The sequence below is a fragment of the Phyllostomus hastatus genome, unplaced genomic scaffold (assembly GCF_019186645.2).
Source record: "Phyllostomus hastatus isolate PE091 unplaced genomic scaffold, TTU_PhHast_1.1 phas_scaffold_1066, whole genome shotgun sequence".
NCBI lineage: Eukaryota > Metazoa > Chordata > Mammalia > Chiroptera > Phyllostomidae > Phyllostomus > Phyllostomus hastatus.
In genome coordinates this window covers 30007883-30025626 of record NW_025334004.1, presented here as the reverse complement: position 1 = coordinate 30025626, position 17744 = coordinate 30007883, and positions in this window count along the sequence as shown.

Below are 17744 nucleotides of genomic sequence, written 5' to 3'. Positions count from 1 at the left end.
ACGCCAGTCACGGAGTGACAGGACTGGATGAGTGTTTGCGCGCGGGGCCTGTCCTTTAGAGAGTCTCGCTCCCGGAGCTCATCCGCCGTCCTGTGAAGCCGGAGCCACGGGCAGATGCTGCATCCAGAGCAGAGACCTTCGGTCCGCAGCCCCAGCGGAGCTCCCAGCCTGCAGCCAGCATCGGGGGACCGCCACCTGGGGGGCTGCAGCCCAGGAGAGCCCCTGGGGGGCTGCAGCGCAGCTGTCCTCACACGGCGCAGGAGAACCTCCCAGCTGATCCCCATCGAACCACCAAATCATGAGTGATGATCATACAGTTGTTGCTGTAAGCCCCTAAGCATTGGGGTGACTTCCTCTACAGCAGTAAGTAAGCTCCTGGCTGTTCCGAACCTGCATCCTACCAGCTTAGTGACTCTGGTGTAAAAACAAGGCCCGTTAATAGTGTTTCCTGCAAATGCCCCGGCGGTGCCCCATCCAGGACCACAGCCAAGGAAGGCACATGTCAGGCGGCCCTGGGCCAGCCCTGGAACTGGAGTGGAGGCAGCTCTCAAGCAGGGCCATGCCGACAGAGAACGGGGCGAGTCCTCGCCCACAGGAGATCCAAGGGGGGTGGCCAGATGAGTGGTGGTGGGTGCGGGGCGGGGCCGACCCCAGCAGCAGCCTGCCCCTGGACCGCAGGGGGCCTCTGGCACAGGGAGAAAGCCAGGGGGCTGGCGGATCTGAGGGTGTTCCCGCAAGTACAGCGAGATTCAGGTTTGTGCCGACTACCAGAGGTGATTTTCAGGAAACCCTAGTGAGTGCTCAACTCTTGATAGCTACTGTTATTTTGTTTTTATTAGTAGTAGTAAACGGAAGTTCTAGAATAGTAACCGTGGCTCTTCCTTTCTCCGCAGACAGGAGCCCACATCTGGCCCCCGCCCAGGCTCCGTTGACACAGAAGTGCATTCGGTTCTATGTAAAGGACTGTCCCCAGTCTGTGTGGCCCAGGACTCAGTGCTATGCTTGTCTCTGCTGAAAGGTGTTGTCCTATTAACTCCCAGCCGTGGGGACCGGACTCTGCCGGAGCTCCTCATTTAGAGAGAATGCTCAGCCTGGCCTCGTCCCCTCTGGTGTCTAGGTTTCCATGGAGACTGGGATGGAGGCAGAGGTAGCTTGGGAAGCTTTGACACCGTTGCAGACTGGCAGTCCTGGGCGCTGTTCTGTGAGATCAGGGCTGAATGGTGAGGGGAGTGTGTGTGTAAATGCCTGTAGGTTAGAGATTTGATATTATATACCCACGGGTGCACAGGCGGTCGGTCCTCTCTTGTGAGAGACCATGTACTCCTAGAAATCACGATGAAAAGCCACACCTGTGCCCGGATGACGCAGGAGAAATCACCAGGACCGTTAACCGCAAACCCTACCAATGGGCCCTCATGGCCAAAGGCCAGCTGGGCTCACAGCTGGGCTGTCTGTTAACCTTCACGGTCAAAGGCTAGACTGCATCAGAGTTTCAGTGGTTGGAATGGGAGTGGCTTGGGTGCAAAGCGCCCGGTCTGCTACACAGGTGAGGGTGGGTGCGGCGACCGTGGTACCCGGGGGTCAGGGCTCGTGCACTTTGGGAGGGGAGATGAGAACGAGGGGCTGTGTCTGCCTGTCTCTGCCACACCCCCAGCACCGTGCGCTGTCTGGGACTCCTCCTCTGTTGCTTTACCGCGGAACTCGGACGGAGCACCCAGTGCCTGCCGAGTAAGATGCAGACCTTTTCCTTAAGAAGCTCTCAGTCTGCCTGGGGAGGCGGCTGGGCCGGCCAGGAACAGCACAGGCAGTACAGCCCGGGGCATGGGTCAGGAGAGCCCCGTGCCCTCTGGAGAGACCCGCTCAGCTCCCTTTCTCCCTTCTAAACACCCAGGGAACGGGGCGTGCCTCTTCCCACGGCCCCACCTGTCAGAGCGGACGGCCACGTGGTCCGCCGCCCTGGCCGGGCCCTCTCTCCCACCTGTGTTTGTGACTTAAGCCAGTATCACCGCCCCCAAACGCACTCACTCCTGTTCCTAAACTAGACCGACTCTGCCCTCTGCTCCTTGCAGCCACCTAAAATTGGACGAACCCAGGAGGTGACTGGTCCCTCCAGGATGCTTGTCGGTGGGTGAAGTGGGGACAGCTCTTGAGAGAGAGAACAGAGCAGATGGGGCGGGGCAGCGAGCGGGGATGGCACAACCAGGAGTAACCAGGAGGGGGCTGGGCCAGGGTGGTCCCCGGGGGCTGGGATGTGAGTCGGAGCCGGACTGTGCGAAGGGCATCTGCCCGGACAGTAGATGTGAAAGATCTCTGAGTTATTTTTAAAGATCCCACCAAACGTCTAGCTGTCACCGTGGCACACACCCTAGTTGGTGTGAGTGAGGGCGCCGAGGGGCAGGACCCGATCCGAGACCCCTTCTCTGCTCTCACTGCACTTGACCTCACAACACTGACGGCTCTGAACTTGTACTTGACTCCTGTCTGAGGGTGCTAGCCACTGTGGATCTCCTGACATAAAGTTGGGAAGGAGTCGGAGCTGCAGAGAGCGACCGGCAGCAAGTGCCCCAGCTGGGCGCAGTGCGCGTGGGCCTGCGGCTCAGACTCATTTCCGATCAGCCCTACGCCGTCTGTCGGGGCGAAGGGCATCCTTCAGAGGCGGCGGAGTGGGCGTCTGGGGCCGCCTGGCTCCCATCCTGACTACAAAGGTGCGGCCTCAAGGAAGAGCCGCTCCAGCTGCTAATAGGTAGGCATTCAAGGAAGGGAGGGAAAAAACACAACAAGAAAGCTGCTGGATCAATTTCATCCTTTTAAATACACCCTGAGAACGGGGCGTGGGAGGGAGCTTTTATCAGCTCCCCGACTGCTTGTCTCTGAAACGGCGCCGCTTCCCGCCGCGTCGTGGAGAAAGTCACCCTAGGACTACCCGTGTTGGGTAAATAATAAGACGTTTCTTCTTATCGTCAAGGCCAAGCTGGGGGGGGGAGTCCTGAAGGAGCCGAAAAGCACCTGAGAGTGGAGTTGCTGCTTCTTTTACTTTTTTGACGTATTGAGGGGCCCTCGTGGGATCCCCCAAGTCCTTCCATGTCCTAATATTTTATGAAGCAGACGTGACACCGTGTCGGTGGCCCGGCTGGAGCAGGAGACCAGCAGTTTGCAAGGTTTGGGGGGTGTGCTGGTTGGTTTGGTGCGTCGGCTTGGCTACATGAGAACAGCCTGCAGTGTAATCAGATGCTAAGTGTTGCCGGGAGGTGTTTTGCGGGTGTGGTAAACGCCTACCCCCCCCACCCCCCGTTGACGTTCACTGAAGACCACAGTATCGCCCCCCATAACGGGAGGGGCTGCCCGTCCTGCCAGCTGAAGGCCTTAAGAGCAAACATCGAGCTTTCCTGAGAAGAAACTATTCTGTCCCAAGACTGCCGAGGCTCTAGCCCGCCAGGCCTACGAACTTCAGACTCGGTGGCCCCCATCACCACATGGGCTCACGGCTTAAAATGAATCTCTTAATATATTCTATTTCCCCGGAGAACGCTGCCTGATATAGGATGCATTCAAATGTTTAAAAATAGTTTCAAAGGCAGGAGTGTGAAAGCCAAGTGGCTGGAACACAGCTTGGGCGTGCACACGGCCCCCGCAATCCGCGAGGTCCTTCCTTGTTTCTCACTCACGGCGCCGTCTTCTGTGCTGTGACACCCCCGCTCCATCCCGGACCTCAGCCGGACGCGCGAGACCCAGTGCCCGGGACTACGCGTTCCTCTGGTCGAGATTAACTGGACGGCCTCAACGTACTGGGTTTTTTCCTGCCACATTTTCTCTCTTTCCTGAAACTTCCTCACTCCTTGACTTGTCACTGTACTGTTGTGCATCTTTTCCGCCTCCATCACTTTTTGTTGTGCCTCGACCTTTCCATCGATGTCTGGGTTCCCCGGGGCTCTCTCACGGAACACACGCTCGCTGAGCGATCTCGTCGCTCATGTGGTTTCAACCACCTCCTAAATCTTCTGGATTCTCCCCGATCCTTGTCTCCCTCCCAACAAGAACTCTCCCTCCTTCTTTCAAGTCCTTTAACCAACTGTGCGCCAGACGCCCCCATTCGAGTCTCCCCCTGAACTCCACACCTCAGGCTCAACCTGTCCCCAGTAGGACCCATCAGCCCATCCCAGGTTCCTGATCTCAGTTGGCAGAATCTCCAACTGCCCACCCGCCACCTGAGCCAGCGTCTCCCCCAAGGCCAAGTCCGTTGGCCTCCTCGTACACGCCTGACTTCCTTAAGAGCAATGGAAATGCTTTTACTGCATCCGCGGGAATGAAACTGGATTGCTCTGAAGCATAATTACTATTCCAGGTACATGATTTCTGTAATGGGATAATGGGCTGCCTCTGCTCCCGTGTTACCTTAAATAAGCGATACGTGCACCTGTGTTTTTAATCTGAGTGAAAAATAATAACGAGGGACAGCTGAGAGGCACAGGAAATGTGCTCGCAGTGCTTCTGCTGAGCTCACAGCCAGCCGTGAACAGTTCAAAGGCACGCTGGGGAGTGAGGGGGACAAAGTACCTGTGGGGACCCCGGCGGAGAACAGAACTCGGGGGGACCTCAGGCCTTGATAAGGATGTCACCTTTGCCCTGAGTGCGCTGGGAAGCCATCAGAAGGTTCTGGGGGGGAAACGTGAGATGTTCTGCCAGCCTTCTGAGCTCCGTGGGGGGCAGGATGAGACAGGAATGGGGTCCAGAGAGAGACCTTCTTCTCCTGCTTCTGATTCTGCCTCCGTGCCGTCGGGCCCCCAGGCCCCAGTGGGGTTTAACAGTCCCCTGTGTGATTCCCCTGTGGAGCCAAGGTGAGACCTTCTGCATGATACCGAGTCGTCCAAAGCTGGAGACCCCATGTTGTGGAAAATCCACCCACACGCGGGGAGATAACGAAGCACAAACTTTATTGCCCGGGGGCCCAGAGGGGGTGGCTAACATCCAAATCCTCTGAGCACTGATCCTCACTCTCCCGGGGTTTAAATAGTCCCGGGCTTCCTACCTACGTGGCGAAGCAAGGTTACAGAAGCCGAAGGCAGAAGTTAGGTCCAGCTACCTTATATGGGAGACAAAGAGAAAACGCAGGAGGAATTTGCAGAAGCTACAGAGCACAGGAGCTTATCATGGGAGTCTGTGTACGACCTTGAGTAACTGGCCGTTGCTTTGGTTACGACTGGTCAGCTTCTACAGTCCTGTGTGAAATTTTGCAAGTGTCACAGTTACAGAGCATAAGAAACTTTGGAGTTTTCTTTTCCTGCCACACCCATGTGGCGGACCTCACGGAAAAAGGTTCGCACGGCCTTGGCTTCGACAGCGCAGCAGCTGTGGGACACGCCCCCCTGGGGCACAGCACGGCTCTGCGCCGGGCGCCTCTGACGGGGGGACAGTTCTCCCTTATTTCAAGTGCAAATCTTCTCTGTCGGTTCAGCCTCGCCCTCCGCGTGGAGTAAACACCCCAATTCTCCCGACAGCCCCACACAGGAGCTGGTCTCAAGGACCTCTGTCTCCTTCCTTCCTCCCTTTCTTATCTCCCTTGCTTTCATGTATAATGCAGGCACCGGGAGCGGCAATGTGTGAAAGGTGAGGTGAAGGGCAGACCAGACTTCACACGTCGGTCCTCCGGGCCCCGCATCCTCCGGATCTGACCTGTGGCTGCTTTTTTCCTTCTCAGACAAATTCTGTGCCTTTACAAAGTCTCCGCAACCTGTTAGACAAAAATGCGCTATACGCAATTCTGCGCCCTGGTTTTTTAAAACCTGGTGATAACTCTGGGAGACGAGTCCATCTGAATACATGAAGCTCCACCTGATTCCTTTAGAAGCTGCACGTGCAGTTTGATAAACCTGTGAAAGTACTGTCTTACGAGGCCAGTGCCCTAGTGATGGACATCAGGCAGTTGTCAGTCTTTTGCGACTCTAAGCCACGCGATCGTTAACACCCCTGCCGTGTGTCCACCTCTTTGTCTAGGTTATCTGTGTGATAAAATGAGAGTGTGCACTTCAGTTCGGAACATCCATCGCCAAACTGTCATCCAATGAATGACACGGTACCAGGTCCCCACCGGGGAGAGTCGCAGCTCTAACATCGGGCTCAGGTGACGGCCAGTTTGTCCCACTCTGCCGGAGTGGTTTCGCCCCAAATGGAACCCCCGCTCTGTGTGAGCCAATGGCCACGGTGCATGTGGGCCATCCCCTGTCTTGTTCCGGCCGCCAGGCTGCTCATAAACACACGCCCCACTGAGTCTGCCCTGTGGCCACGGGCGCCCTGCTGACCTTGAGTCATTCGCTTCTGCTCCGAAGCGTGGCTGCTAAAGCAGGTTCTCCACTTTGTCCCCGGGCTGTGGGAGTTTTGTACACAGACTGCTGTGACTCTATTTATCTGTGGAGTTAGCTTCCTTTTGCTGCTGCAACAAGTTCCGCAAATGTGGTGGCTTAAAGTAACACTGATTTATTATCTTATAGTGTCAGCCGGACTGCATGCCCTCCTCTGGGTGAGAATCCGTGCCCCTGCCTTTCCCAGCTTCTAGAGGCTTCTGTGCCCCATGGAGCGTGGCCCCTTCCCCCGGCTCTGAGCCAGCAGCACAGTGTCTTCCCGTCTCCCCGTCTTTCCATCGGCTCTGACCCCACTTCCGCCGCCCCATCTTCTCTGACTCTCCTGCTTCTGCCTCCCACCTTCTGAGGACCCCATGGCTACACCGGGCACGCCTAGATACCCCAGGACAGTCTCCCCGTCTTCAGATGCTTAACTCAACATATTTGCCGAGTCCCTTTGGCCACGGAAGGTGGTGCAGTCACAGGTGCCGGGAAGTGGGAGGTGGACACGCTCGGGGAGCGGTGATTCTGCAGAAACAGCATCTCAGCGAGGCTAATGGCTCCAAGGGCTGCATGAACTTAATGGGCTTTCAGTGCCTCTCTGGTGAGCTTCTGCTCTACGGGGATTCTTTATTTTTATTTCTTAGTCCTCACTTGAAGATGTGTTCCTTGATTTTAGAGAGAGAAGAAGGGAGAGAGAAAGAAAGAGAAACATTGATCGGTTGCCTCCTATGCACACTCTGATTGGGCATTGAACCTGCAGCCTTTTGGTGTATGGGGTGGCGCTCCAACCAACTGAGCCACCCGGCCAGGGCCACGGGGATTTGAAATGAAGTACCAGCTGGTGGCTGACGTCGAGCTGGGCACCCTTGGGTGAGAGAGAAGAACTGCAGGAGCCCCGCGCTGGGGACCTGTGCTTGACAGCTTATAGAGACGTGTACATCCATTCTCACAATGCAGTTCCCCCTGGCAGGTGAGGAACAGCCTGGAGTCACACAGCAGCTACCTGTCGGCGAGATCCCTCCAGCCTCCAGGTTGTCACTCTTTCCCCTGCACCGTGTCCAGCTGCATAGCTGTCATGCTACCAGCCCACACGGAGTCCCCAGTACACGTCGGTGAGGACCCTTTTCTTCTGCGGCTTCTGCAGCTGCCTCTTCCCAGAAGCCACCCACGTGGGTTGGAATGAGGGGCCCCCTTTACTGGTCTGTGAGCTTGTTCTCAGGCCTTCATGTCCCAGAACTCACGACAGCCTCATCGCTGGGCAGGTCAGGCCTGGGACAGCGTCTCCAGCTGGGACAGCTGGGACGCGTGTCGGCCCAGCAGGCGCAGGCCCTGAGGGAACAGGGCCACGGCCAAGTCACAGAAGACTCAGAGCCCCTCCCTGTCTCTCGTAGAGACGCCGCCCGGGAAGCTAGAAACTCTGAAAACCCCACAGAGTCTCCTCCTCAGCCCAGAGAAAGGGATACATTTCTTGGAAATGGGAGGTAAGCCGGGAACTCATGTCTGTGGAGTACCTACTGTGTGCCAGCACTTTCCAGAGGTACTGCTCACTTAGTCCCTCTCACAGTTTAGGAACCGTTGCCACCCTCTCGCTGACGGTGGCTCTGAGAGGTTAAGGTCACAAGGGTGGCCATGAACGGGTTCTATGCCAGGTCCCTTGGATTCCAAAAGTTATGACTTTTCCACTTGCCCATGCTGCAGGAGGAGCAAAGCAGGGTGCAGGTTAAAATAAAATCTAGCACCTCCTCTGAGGGCACAGCACTCAAGTGAGCGAAGGCGGGAAAGGGCAGGCTGAGCCCCCACCCCTGGTGTCCAGCAACCCGCAGCCCTGGGGGCGGCCAGAATCCTCTGCTGACTCATGTGAGTGAGAAGGCCCCGCCCAGGGCCGCCAGGCCTGGGGCAGAAACATCAGAGCCAGTTATCAAGTCAGGTGACCAGGCAAATCACTAACCAGCTAGAGAGCTGGTGGCTTGTGCAGAAATGTGCTCGGGCAGTTGGTGCCGGAGTCCAGCTTCGTCTCCATCGTGTCCTCAGCTGAGACCCCACCTGCGGCCCTGCACGCCCCGGTCCGATCGCACCGCCAGAGACTCGGGCACGTGATTTCCCGGCTCCCACACGTCTCGCCTGTTCTCCTTCTCTCTGGGTCTGATTTCCATGCGAGGCTCTGCCTCGTGCTTGTTTAAAAACCTGCAGTTACCAGGAGGCCGCTAATGAGACCAGGAGCACACGGCTGTGCCGCTCAGCTGTATTTGTTTTACGAGGTAAATGGGAACACGTCAAACGAAAAGGTCTCTCTGGTTCCTTGATGACTGAAAGGGTACACGGTGCTGCAGACACACAGGGTGCAAGCAGCGCCTGTTGGAGGGGCTGCGTTCCCTGGGCCCGGGCGCTCCTTGGCCTGTGCCTCTGGGTCTCGCCCCGCTGAGGACCCACTGGCCAGTGCTCCCCGGCCTGGAGCTCCTCCCGGTCCTGGCCCACAGAGACGTGCGCCTGGAAAGGCTGCCGCGTGTGGAGGCAGAGCCCTGACCTCCGGGAGAGGTTTGTTTTCCTCCCTGACTCACTAGAGGGTCATGATGACCGGGGCTGCGGAGACTGCGGACAGCCTGCGTCATGATGAATATGCTGACTTGGGATACGGCATTGTCAGCATCTCCCGACGGCCGCGGAAACTCAAGGGGTGACAGAAAAACCTATCCTGGAAGTGCCACGCACACAGTGCGGCTAATCACGGGACTTCAAACACAGAAGCATTTATTTAACGCCTGTTGTGTACCTGCTCTGTGCACAGCACTTGGGACACAGACACAAGCAAGAGGGATTCTCTGTTCTTCCTTGGATCCCAAGGGGCCAAATTGGAGAAGTAAAGCCCACGCCTATCTCGGTCAATGAACAATTGACAAAAGAGGCAAGAACATACAATGGGGGAAAGGCAGTCTATTCAACAAACGGTGTTGAAAAAGTTAGACAGATGCATGCAAAAATGAAACTAGACCACCTTTTTATACCGTCCACAAGAACAAATGGATGGAAGACTCAGATGTAAGGCCTGGAAACATGAAACTCCTGGAAGAAAACACAGGCAGTGACATCTCGGACGTGTCTCTTAACAATGTGTTTTTCTGATACATCTCCTCGGGGAGGGGAAACAGAAGAAAAAAATAAGCAAATTGGACTCCATCAGACTAAAAAGTTTTGGCACAACAAAGGAAACCATCAAAAAACAAAAAGACGGCCTATGGAATGGGAGGGGATTTTGCAATGTTGCATCCAATACGGGGTTACTATCCAAAATTTATAAAAAACTCATACAACTCAACACCAAACCCCACCCCAAACAACCCAATTAAAAAATGGGCAGAGGACCCGAATAAACACTTCTCTAAAGATGGCATACAGATGGTCCATAGACATATGAAAGGATGCTCAGCATCACTAATCCTCAGAGAGATGCACATTAAAACCACAGTGAGATATCACCTTGCACCTGTCAGAATGGCCGTCATCAATAAAGCAACACACAAGTGCCAGTGAGGATGTGGAGAGAGGGAACCCTCGTGCACTGTTGGTGGGAATCCAGACTGGTGCAACCACTGTAGAAAATAGTATGGAGATTTCTCAAAAAGTTAAAAATAAAACTTGATTATCACCCAGTGATCCCAGTTCTGGGTATTTATTCAAAGAAACCCAAAACATTAATTTGAAAGTATATCTGCACCCTGTGTTGATTGCAGTGTTATTCACAATAGCCCAGCTCTGGAAGCAGCCCAAGTGCCCACCAGGAGACAAGTGGATGAAAAAGCTGTGGTACATATACACAATGGAATATTACTCAGCCATGAAAAATGAAACTTTACTATTTGTGCCAGCATGGATGGACCTAGAGGGGATTATGCTAGGTGAAATAAGTCAGACAGAGAAAGACAAATACCATATGTTTTCACTTATATGTGGTATCTAAATAAAATAAAGGAACAAACAAAACAGAAACAGACACATAGATACAGAGAACAGACTGATGGTTGTAGGGGTGCAGTTTGGGGGGCAGGGTGAAACAGGTAAAGGGATGAAGAAGTACTAATTGGCAATTTCAAAATAGTCACAGGGATGTAAAGTACATCACAGGGAATGTAGTCGACAATATTGTAATGGCTATGTGGTGTCGGGCGGGTACTGGGAATGCCAGAGAATCGCTTTGTAAAGTACGTGATTGTCTACCTACCATGTACACCTGAAACTAATACAAATAATATCAAATGTAAACTGTAATTGAGAAATAAAATTCGAAGGAAAAGGAAGAAATACTGATGTAAGTTGTGAAGCCCCTCCCACAGCCACTCCCCCTCCCTGGGTTTAGGTTTAGCCAACAGAAAGAAAGGAGGCGACCCAGCCTTGAGATTTCTCTTGAACCAACACCTGCTTCAGGTCCACCCTTCCTCCCCAAGGGGGGAGCCCTCTCCTTCCGCCCTCTCCCCACCCTTCCGCCCACAGCTGGAGCCCAGCGCAGGCTCGGAGGTCGCAGCGACCCCTTCCCAGGCTCAGTGCCATGGGCCCCAGCTGGCCTCACCCTGGGCCCCCCTGGGGTGCTCATCTGACAGCGACGGTGTGGGCCCCTCAGCACAGGTTCTGACCGTGCGGGTTTGGGATTGGCCCCGGGAGGCGTGTTGAAACTGATCGGTTAAGGTGGTTCAGGTGCGCGGGCAGGCTCAGGAACTGCTAACCCAGAGCCGGAGGAAGGTCTCGGCACCCGCAGCTGGGAGTGCTGGCCAGCGCCTCTTCCCTTCTCCGGGGCATTTTCCTCGTCTATAGAAGCACACTGGGTGATGTCTGGGGTCCGCTGCCTCTCACCCCCTGGGTGTCCACAAGGCGGGCCACCTGGGCAACCACCCATGAAGTCGAAAAGCCTCCCAGTGACCTCTCTGAGGGCAGAGGTGAGCTGGTGAGCCTATACGCAGTGCAGACTCCAGCCCCTCCGCTGCTCCCTGTGTGACCTAAGCCAGGTCTCCTCCCCTCTCTGGGCCTCAGTTCAGGGTGAATCTTGAGGATTTTCAGCAGGTAAGCACCCCTTTATTCCTCTTTTCCTTGGGGGTTTATTTGCAGGGCAGATAGCAAAGTACCCTGAAGGCAAAGCCTCGGGGAAGATACCCCTACGTGGCAGTGAGACCAGAGGGGCAGCTGCGTGGAGGGCTGGGGGGTGGGTCCTGCCCTGCTGTCACCACCCAGACGGCCTGGGGGCCCTGGAGCTGCATGAGGGACCAGAGGGAGGGTCTACGTCCATTTCACATTCCACCAACAAGGCACAGGAATCTCAGTTGTTCCACATTCCTGCCAACACTTAGTATTGTCAATCTTTAATTTCAGCCATTGCCTGTGTAGTGGCATCTTGTGGTTTTAATTTGCACTTTCTGATGGTTAACAATGCTGAGTGCTTTATATTGTTTTGTGTGCTTGTTGGCCATTTGCATACATTTTGCCCCTTTCTACCGAGTTATTTGTCTTTTTATATATTCTGCATATAGTTATTTTGCCGAACATGTGAACTGCAAATGTTTTCTCCATCCTGTAGATGGTCTTTTCATTTTCTTAATAGTGTTTTCAAGAGCAGATGTTTTACATTTTTATGAGATCTGACTCTTCCATTTATTAATTTTATGGTCATGCTTTGTGCCTTCTATCAAAGACAGCTTAGCCTCCTCCCAAAGCTGCAAAGATTTGCTCCTATGTTTTCTTCTGGAAGTTTTATATTTTCAGTCTTTATATTTGGGTCTGTGATACATTCAAGCTAAGCTTAGTGCATGGGGTGAGGTGTGGGTCAGGGTTTCTTGCTTCTCTGCACGTGAATATCTAGTTATCCCCGTCTTTTCCCACTGAATTGACTCGGCACCTTTATTTGGAATCAGTTGACCACATACGCAGGGGTCTAGTTCCAGACTCTCAGTTCTTTTCCATTAATCTGTACGTCTAACCTTGCACCATAGCTTTGCTTTTGAAGATGAGGAATCAGGCACTGCGAGATTGAAGAGTCTCGTGGGAGGTCAAAACAAATAAATTAGAGGCCAGAACAGGCTGGGATGCCTGTAAATATCCACCTTTAACTCTTGGTGGAAGTCAGCAAAGAGGGAAATGGTAACTCGTGCAGATACTGACTTGGTGGCGGGGGCATGCTTCCTGGGAGCCCCCAGCCTGACAGTGGGGTCCGTGTGCAAGTGAGAGAGTTCAGTGTGAGTGAGAGGGTGCCAGCTGTTCAGGTGGGAGCCGTGTGGACTTACTCGGGCTGCTTTCTCCCTGCAGGGTCCTGTGTTAGCTGGGGTTCTCTAGAGAAACGGAAACACACACACACACACACACACACACGTGCACGAGCACACGAGGTCTGTCCAGAAAATATCCAGCCATGTGCTATGAAAAGTAGTCATTTATTGAAGAAGATACGAGATACAAGAAACACTGTACCTAGGACAATGACACCTCAGTCCCCTTCAAAGCAGGCACCTTGGGACCTCACACAGTTCTCCCAGTCACCATCAGCTGCCCCATCATATTTTCCTGAATCTCACCGACAGTTTGAAAATCTCTCTGCTTTCAAAGGTGATTTCAGTTTTGGGGAAAGCCAGAAGTCCTGGGGCACCAAACCTGGGGTGTAGGGGGGCTGAGTCACTTGGATGATTTGATGTTTCATCAAAAAACTCTGCACAAGATGTGATGCATGAGCAGACACATTGTCGTGATGAAGCTGCCAATCCCCAGTTGCCCATAGCTGCAGCCTTCTGAATCACCTGAATAGTTTCCACAAAGGAATGTTCAAGCTTAACATAAAATGTGATGCAGATTTGTTGCTCTGCTCACTCGGTCATTTTGAATACGACAGCCACACAGTGCACATGCTCACTCAGTGGTGTCCACTGCCCCCACTGACCAGTACAGTGAGGTCGTCATTGTTCACGCCCACTCTCCCTGGCTGCCAAGGTACATCCATGTTACACTAACCGTCCTCGTTACAGTAACAATGGCCAGACTTTTCCAGACCTCCGATATGTATATAAAGAAACTGACTCGTGCCTAGGGAGGCTGAGAAGTCCCGTGCTCTGCCACCTGCTCCTCACAGGAGAGCTGCTGGTGTCGTTCAGTTCAAGCCCAAAGTCCCTGGAGCCAGGGAAGCTGCGGGCAGGAGAACACCCGTGTCCCGGCCCCGACAATGAGGCAGGAGGGGTGAAGTCTTCCTTCTCTTCCTTTGTGTTCTATTCAGGCCCTCAGCCAACTGGATGACACCCACCCACGTGGGGGAGGGTAAACCTGATTTTCAGTTCACTGATGCAAATGCTAATCTCATCTGGAAACACACCCACAGACACCCCCAGAAATAGTTTAGCCGAATATCTGGGCACCTGGGATGTATCGAACTGATGCTCAAAAGTAACCCTCGCAGTTAGTTCCCCGCCTGTAAGATGCGGCAGGAACGATGCCAACCGCACAGGAGTGCGGGGATGCGCTGGGCTGTGCCCTGGGTGTGTGTGTACTGCGGCGTCTGGAGCCCAGCAGGAGTGTGGGGATGGGCTGGGCTGTGCTCTGGGTGTATTTAGTGCGGTGTCTGGAGCCCAGCAGGAGTGCGGGGATGCGCTGGGCTGCGCTCTGGGTGTACTTACTGCAGTGTCTGGAGGACAACAGGTGCTCGGGAAAGGCTAACCATTCATACCCCTCGTCAGCACAAGGGCCCTTCCTTCTGAAGCTGACCTTGGGGGCCAGGCCCTTGCATTCCCAGGCACAGCCCTCCACTTTCTTCCTTGTTCTCCTGGGGGCTGGGCCGTGACCCGCATGGACTGCACCCCTCCCCCCCCCACACGCTCCAGCACCCCCTCTGGGCAGCTGGGTGTCAGCATTGCTCCGAGGGCAGGCAGAGAGAGGCCTATCGGAGCGATGGCCTGGACCCCACCTGAGAGGATGTCCTTGGGGTCCACTCCAGCACCCCCAGGGTGGTGATGCCTTGTGCACAGGGCTGTCCTTGGCAGCGCTGTCCCAAGTACTCAGAGCACACAGACCCCAAAGCACCGCGAGGCAGGTCTTACCGCCATCTCTAGTTTTCAAGTGGAGAAGCGGAGGCACAGAGAGGTTACCAGCTTGCACCGCAAGTTAGCGCCACGTAGTGGCATTTCACCGTGTGAGTGTGGCTCTCCGACACGGCTGGCGGGGAGACGTCAGCCTTCCAAGTTCACCCCTCAGTCAGCAGGAGGTCGCAGGCTACGGGAGCAGCAGCTGCGACACCCTGGAGCCCGGAATGACCCTGGTAACGGTAATGTCGGTTGGGTGTTCCTGCACGGGAGCCACCACGGGCTTCCCGTGTGACACTGATGTGTTTCTTGTGAGCCCTTCAGGACTGCGATGTCCTTGTCAAGTTACACCTAGAAAGTGACAACTCTGACATTAGAGCCAGGGGGGAAAAAAGTGATTTTTGAAGGAATGCCTAATCATGAGACACTTGGATCCTGACGTCTGATATTGGGAAGTCATTTCCTCCTCCGTGCCTCGGTCTCCCCAACCATCTGTGTCCGAGGCCTTGCTGAATCTTCTCTAAGTTTAGGAGGCGTCTTCCTGGGTTTGGGGAAAGCGGGAGTTGAATGCCAGACACGTTTGGTCTAAATCTTGATGCCCCTTACTGGCCGTGCGATCCTGGGGGAGTCACTTAACCCCTCCGAGCTCGGCCACGACTCAAGGAGGGAGCCCACCCAGAACTCTTCGACGGGGAGCGGCAGCTGGGGCTCTGCCTGTGTCTGCTCAGGCTGCTCTAACCCAACACCGTGGGCGGCAGGGGTGTACGTCTCACGGTTCCGGATACTGGACAGTGAGGGCCAGAGTGCTGGCAGGCTCCGTGTCTGGTGAGAGCCCCCTCCCTGGGTCACAGGTGGCTGTCTTCTTTATTATTATTATTATCCCTATTTATCCTCCCCTGAGGATACACTTACTGATTTCAGAGAGAGAGGAAGTAGGGGGAACATTGATGTGAGAGAGAAACATTGATCAGTTGCCTCCCAAAATGCACCCCTACCAGGGATTGAAACGGCAACCTATGTGTGCCCTGGCCGGGGATTGAACCTACAGCTTTTGGTGTATGGGACAGTGCTCCACCCAACTGAGCCACCTGGGCAGGGCATGTGGCCATCTTCCTGCTGTGTCTTTACACAGTGGCAGGGGTGAGGGGGCTCCCTGGGGCCTCTTTCATACGGGCACTAATCCCATTCATGAGGGCTGCACCCTCATGACCTTGTCACCTCCCAAAGGCCCCGCCTCCTAATACGATCATGATCACCCTGGGGATCAGGTGTCAGCGGGACTCCTGGGAACCCACTTCCAGTCTCCGGCAGGCCCCGGCGCCGTGTCCAGCACAGAGCAGACCATCAGCCACCACGGGCCTCCTTCCTTTCTCAGCTGCCTCCCACTCGCTTCCTGGGATCGGAGCGGTAATTAGTCTGCCAGCAGAGCCTGGGAAACTGGGTCAACAGTGGCAAAGAGCTGCACGGTGTTCGGGAGGAGCGGGGGCTGAGCCTCCCGGGGACAGGCGGTCCGGCTCCGGGCAGGGGGGTGTGGGAGGGGCGGCTGCTGCGGGCCTGGGTGAGCGGAGGGCCCGGGTACCTGGGGAGAAGGAACGGGGTGGATGCAGGATGATGGGAGAGGAAGGAGATATAAACTATGTCGTGCCCTGGGGCTATAGAAACCCAGCATTTCAGACAAGCAACATGTGCATAAAAAAATGTTTATACCAAGTCATTAAAGTGTGGATACAATTTTATGACATCAGGTTTTATTGGACAGAATCACCATACACACAGATACATTTGCTCTGTATTAACTGTCAAATCTACCATAAAAATATATTGCAACATTTGCTGTGTGCCCACAAAACACGAGCCAATGTAAGCAGAGCAGGCGACACTGGGCTTGGATTCAAACACCTTGAGTCCCATCGCCACGGAAAACGGCAGTTGGCAGGTGTGTTAATCAAAATAATATTGCTACATTGGGGCTGCTTATAGTAATGTTTCTTTTTTTTTGGGATGGAGCCCTACTTTTATTTAACAAATTAAGAGAAAATAAAGTGAAAGCCACACTGTTAACAAACACCGTGGAGGCTCCGGTTGGGGTTCCTGTGCTTCCCGCTCAGTGTGCGGCTGTCGGTGAGCACACTCCGCACCTGCACACTCCGGGGCACAGTGTCATGGGCGCACACGCCCGGGGCGCACACGCCCGGGGCACACCTGCTCCCACGTCGGCACACAGATGTCCCACCGGCTTCCCGCGGGTCTGACGTGAGGGACAGAAGGAACCTCATACAGGCGCCAGTCATTTGCAGGTCACTTTGTCCCCGGGAATGAAATAGCTTTCATTTTTCTGCATTCCGGTTTCCAGAAGTGTTTTCCGAAGTGTCCACACGTAACCTCCCCACGGAGGTCGCTGGCACAGACCTCACGTGCCCTTCACACCGGGCTCCCCCATCACCTTGTGGCCCATCCCTGGACGCCCCAAACTGGGAGGGCGGGAGCGTCCTTGGCCAACTTTGCACAGACACCAAAAAATAACAAAATCTGTGAACACGGAAGGAAGGCGAGGAACTGCGTTCGGTGCTCCCGTTCCTCGGGGCCTCCAGGAACTCCGAGGGCAGCGCCTCACCCGTCCCGTCCCACGCCGGGGCAGTGGTGGCGCTCCTCTGGGCGCTGCGCGGGGCTGGTGTGGGAGAGGGCGTGCCCCACTCTCGAGGGTGGACAGACGGCCGGACTGGTCTGCCGGCAGGGGTTGAACTCCTTCAGCAAATGGGCCCAAGTAAATAAGGCCCCACCCCATCCAAGGTTGAGAAAACGCCCCAGGTGGTAATCGGCATCAGGCAAGGCACCCTTTTTGGTTTATCAGTGGACTTTCAAGTCTGTTTGTAATCTGGCCCTCGCCGGATTTTCCCTGGGCAAATCCCAGTGGGGTTGGCCGGACACCATAGCCCCCTGAGTGTCCCGTACATGTTTGGAAAGAGGTGATGTTTACACACTTGTAAGACAGGACTGTGGAGGTTTGGAATAATTTCAGCTTGCCAGGGAACTTGGCCTTCGAAGGTCTGTGGGCATGAGGTTCGGTCAGCGGTAATGACTGCCGTGAAGGTTCGGTACGCAGTGACCCGAAGGCCGGCCGTGGCGGGCTGGGACGTGGGGGCTGGGCGTGTGGTGTCTCATCAGACATGAGCGGCCACTTGGACCTGCTCGTTGCAAAACTGAGCAGCTTGGGTCAGCCAGTCGATCCCGCGCCAAGGTCATGGCCTCCAAACACACCCCTGTGGACAGTCTGGGGTATTGCTGAGGTGATAACAGGACTTCCACAGTTCAAAGTAACGTCCTGTCTCCAAAAGCAGATTTTAGGCTGCTTGAAACCACTGAATCG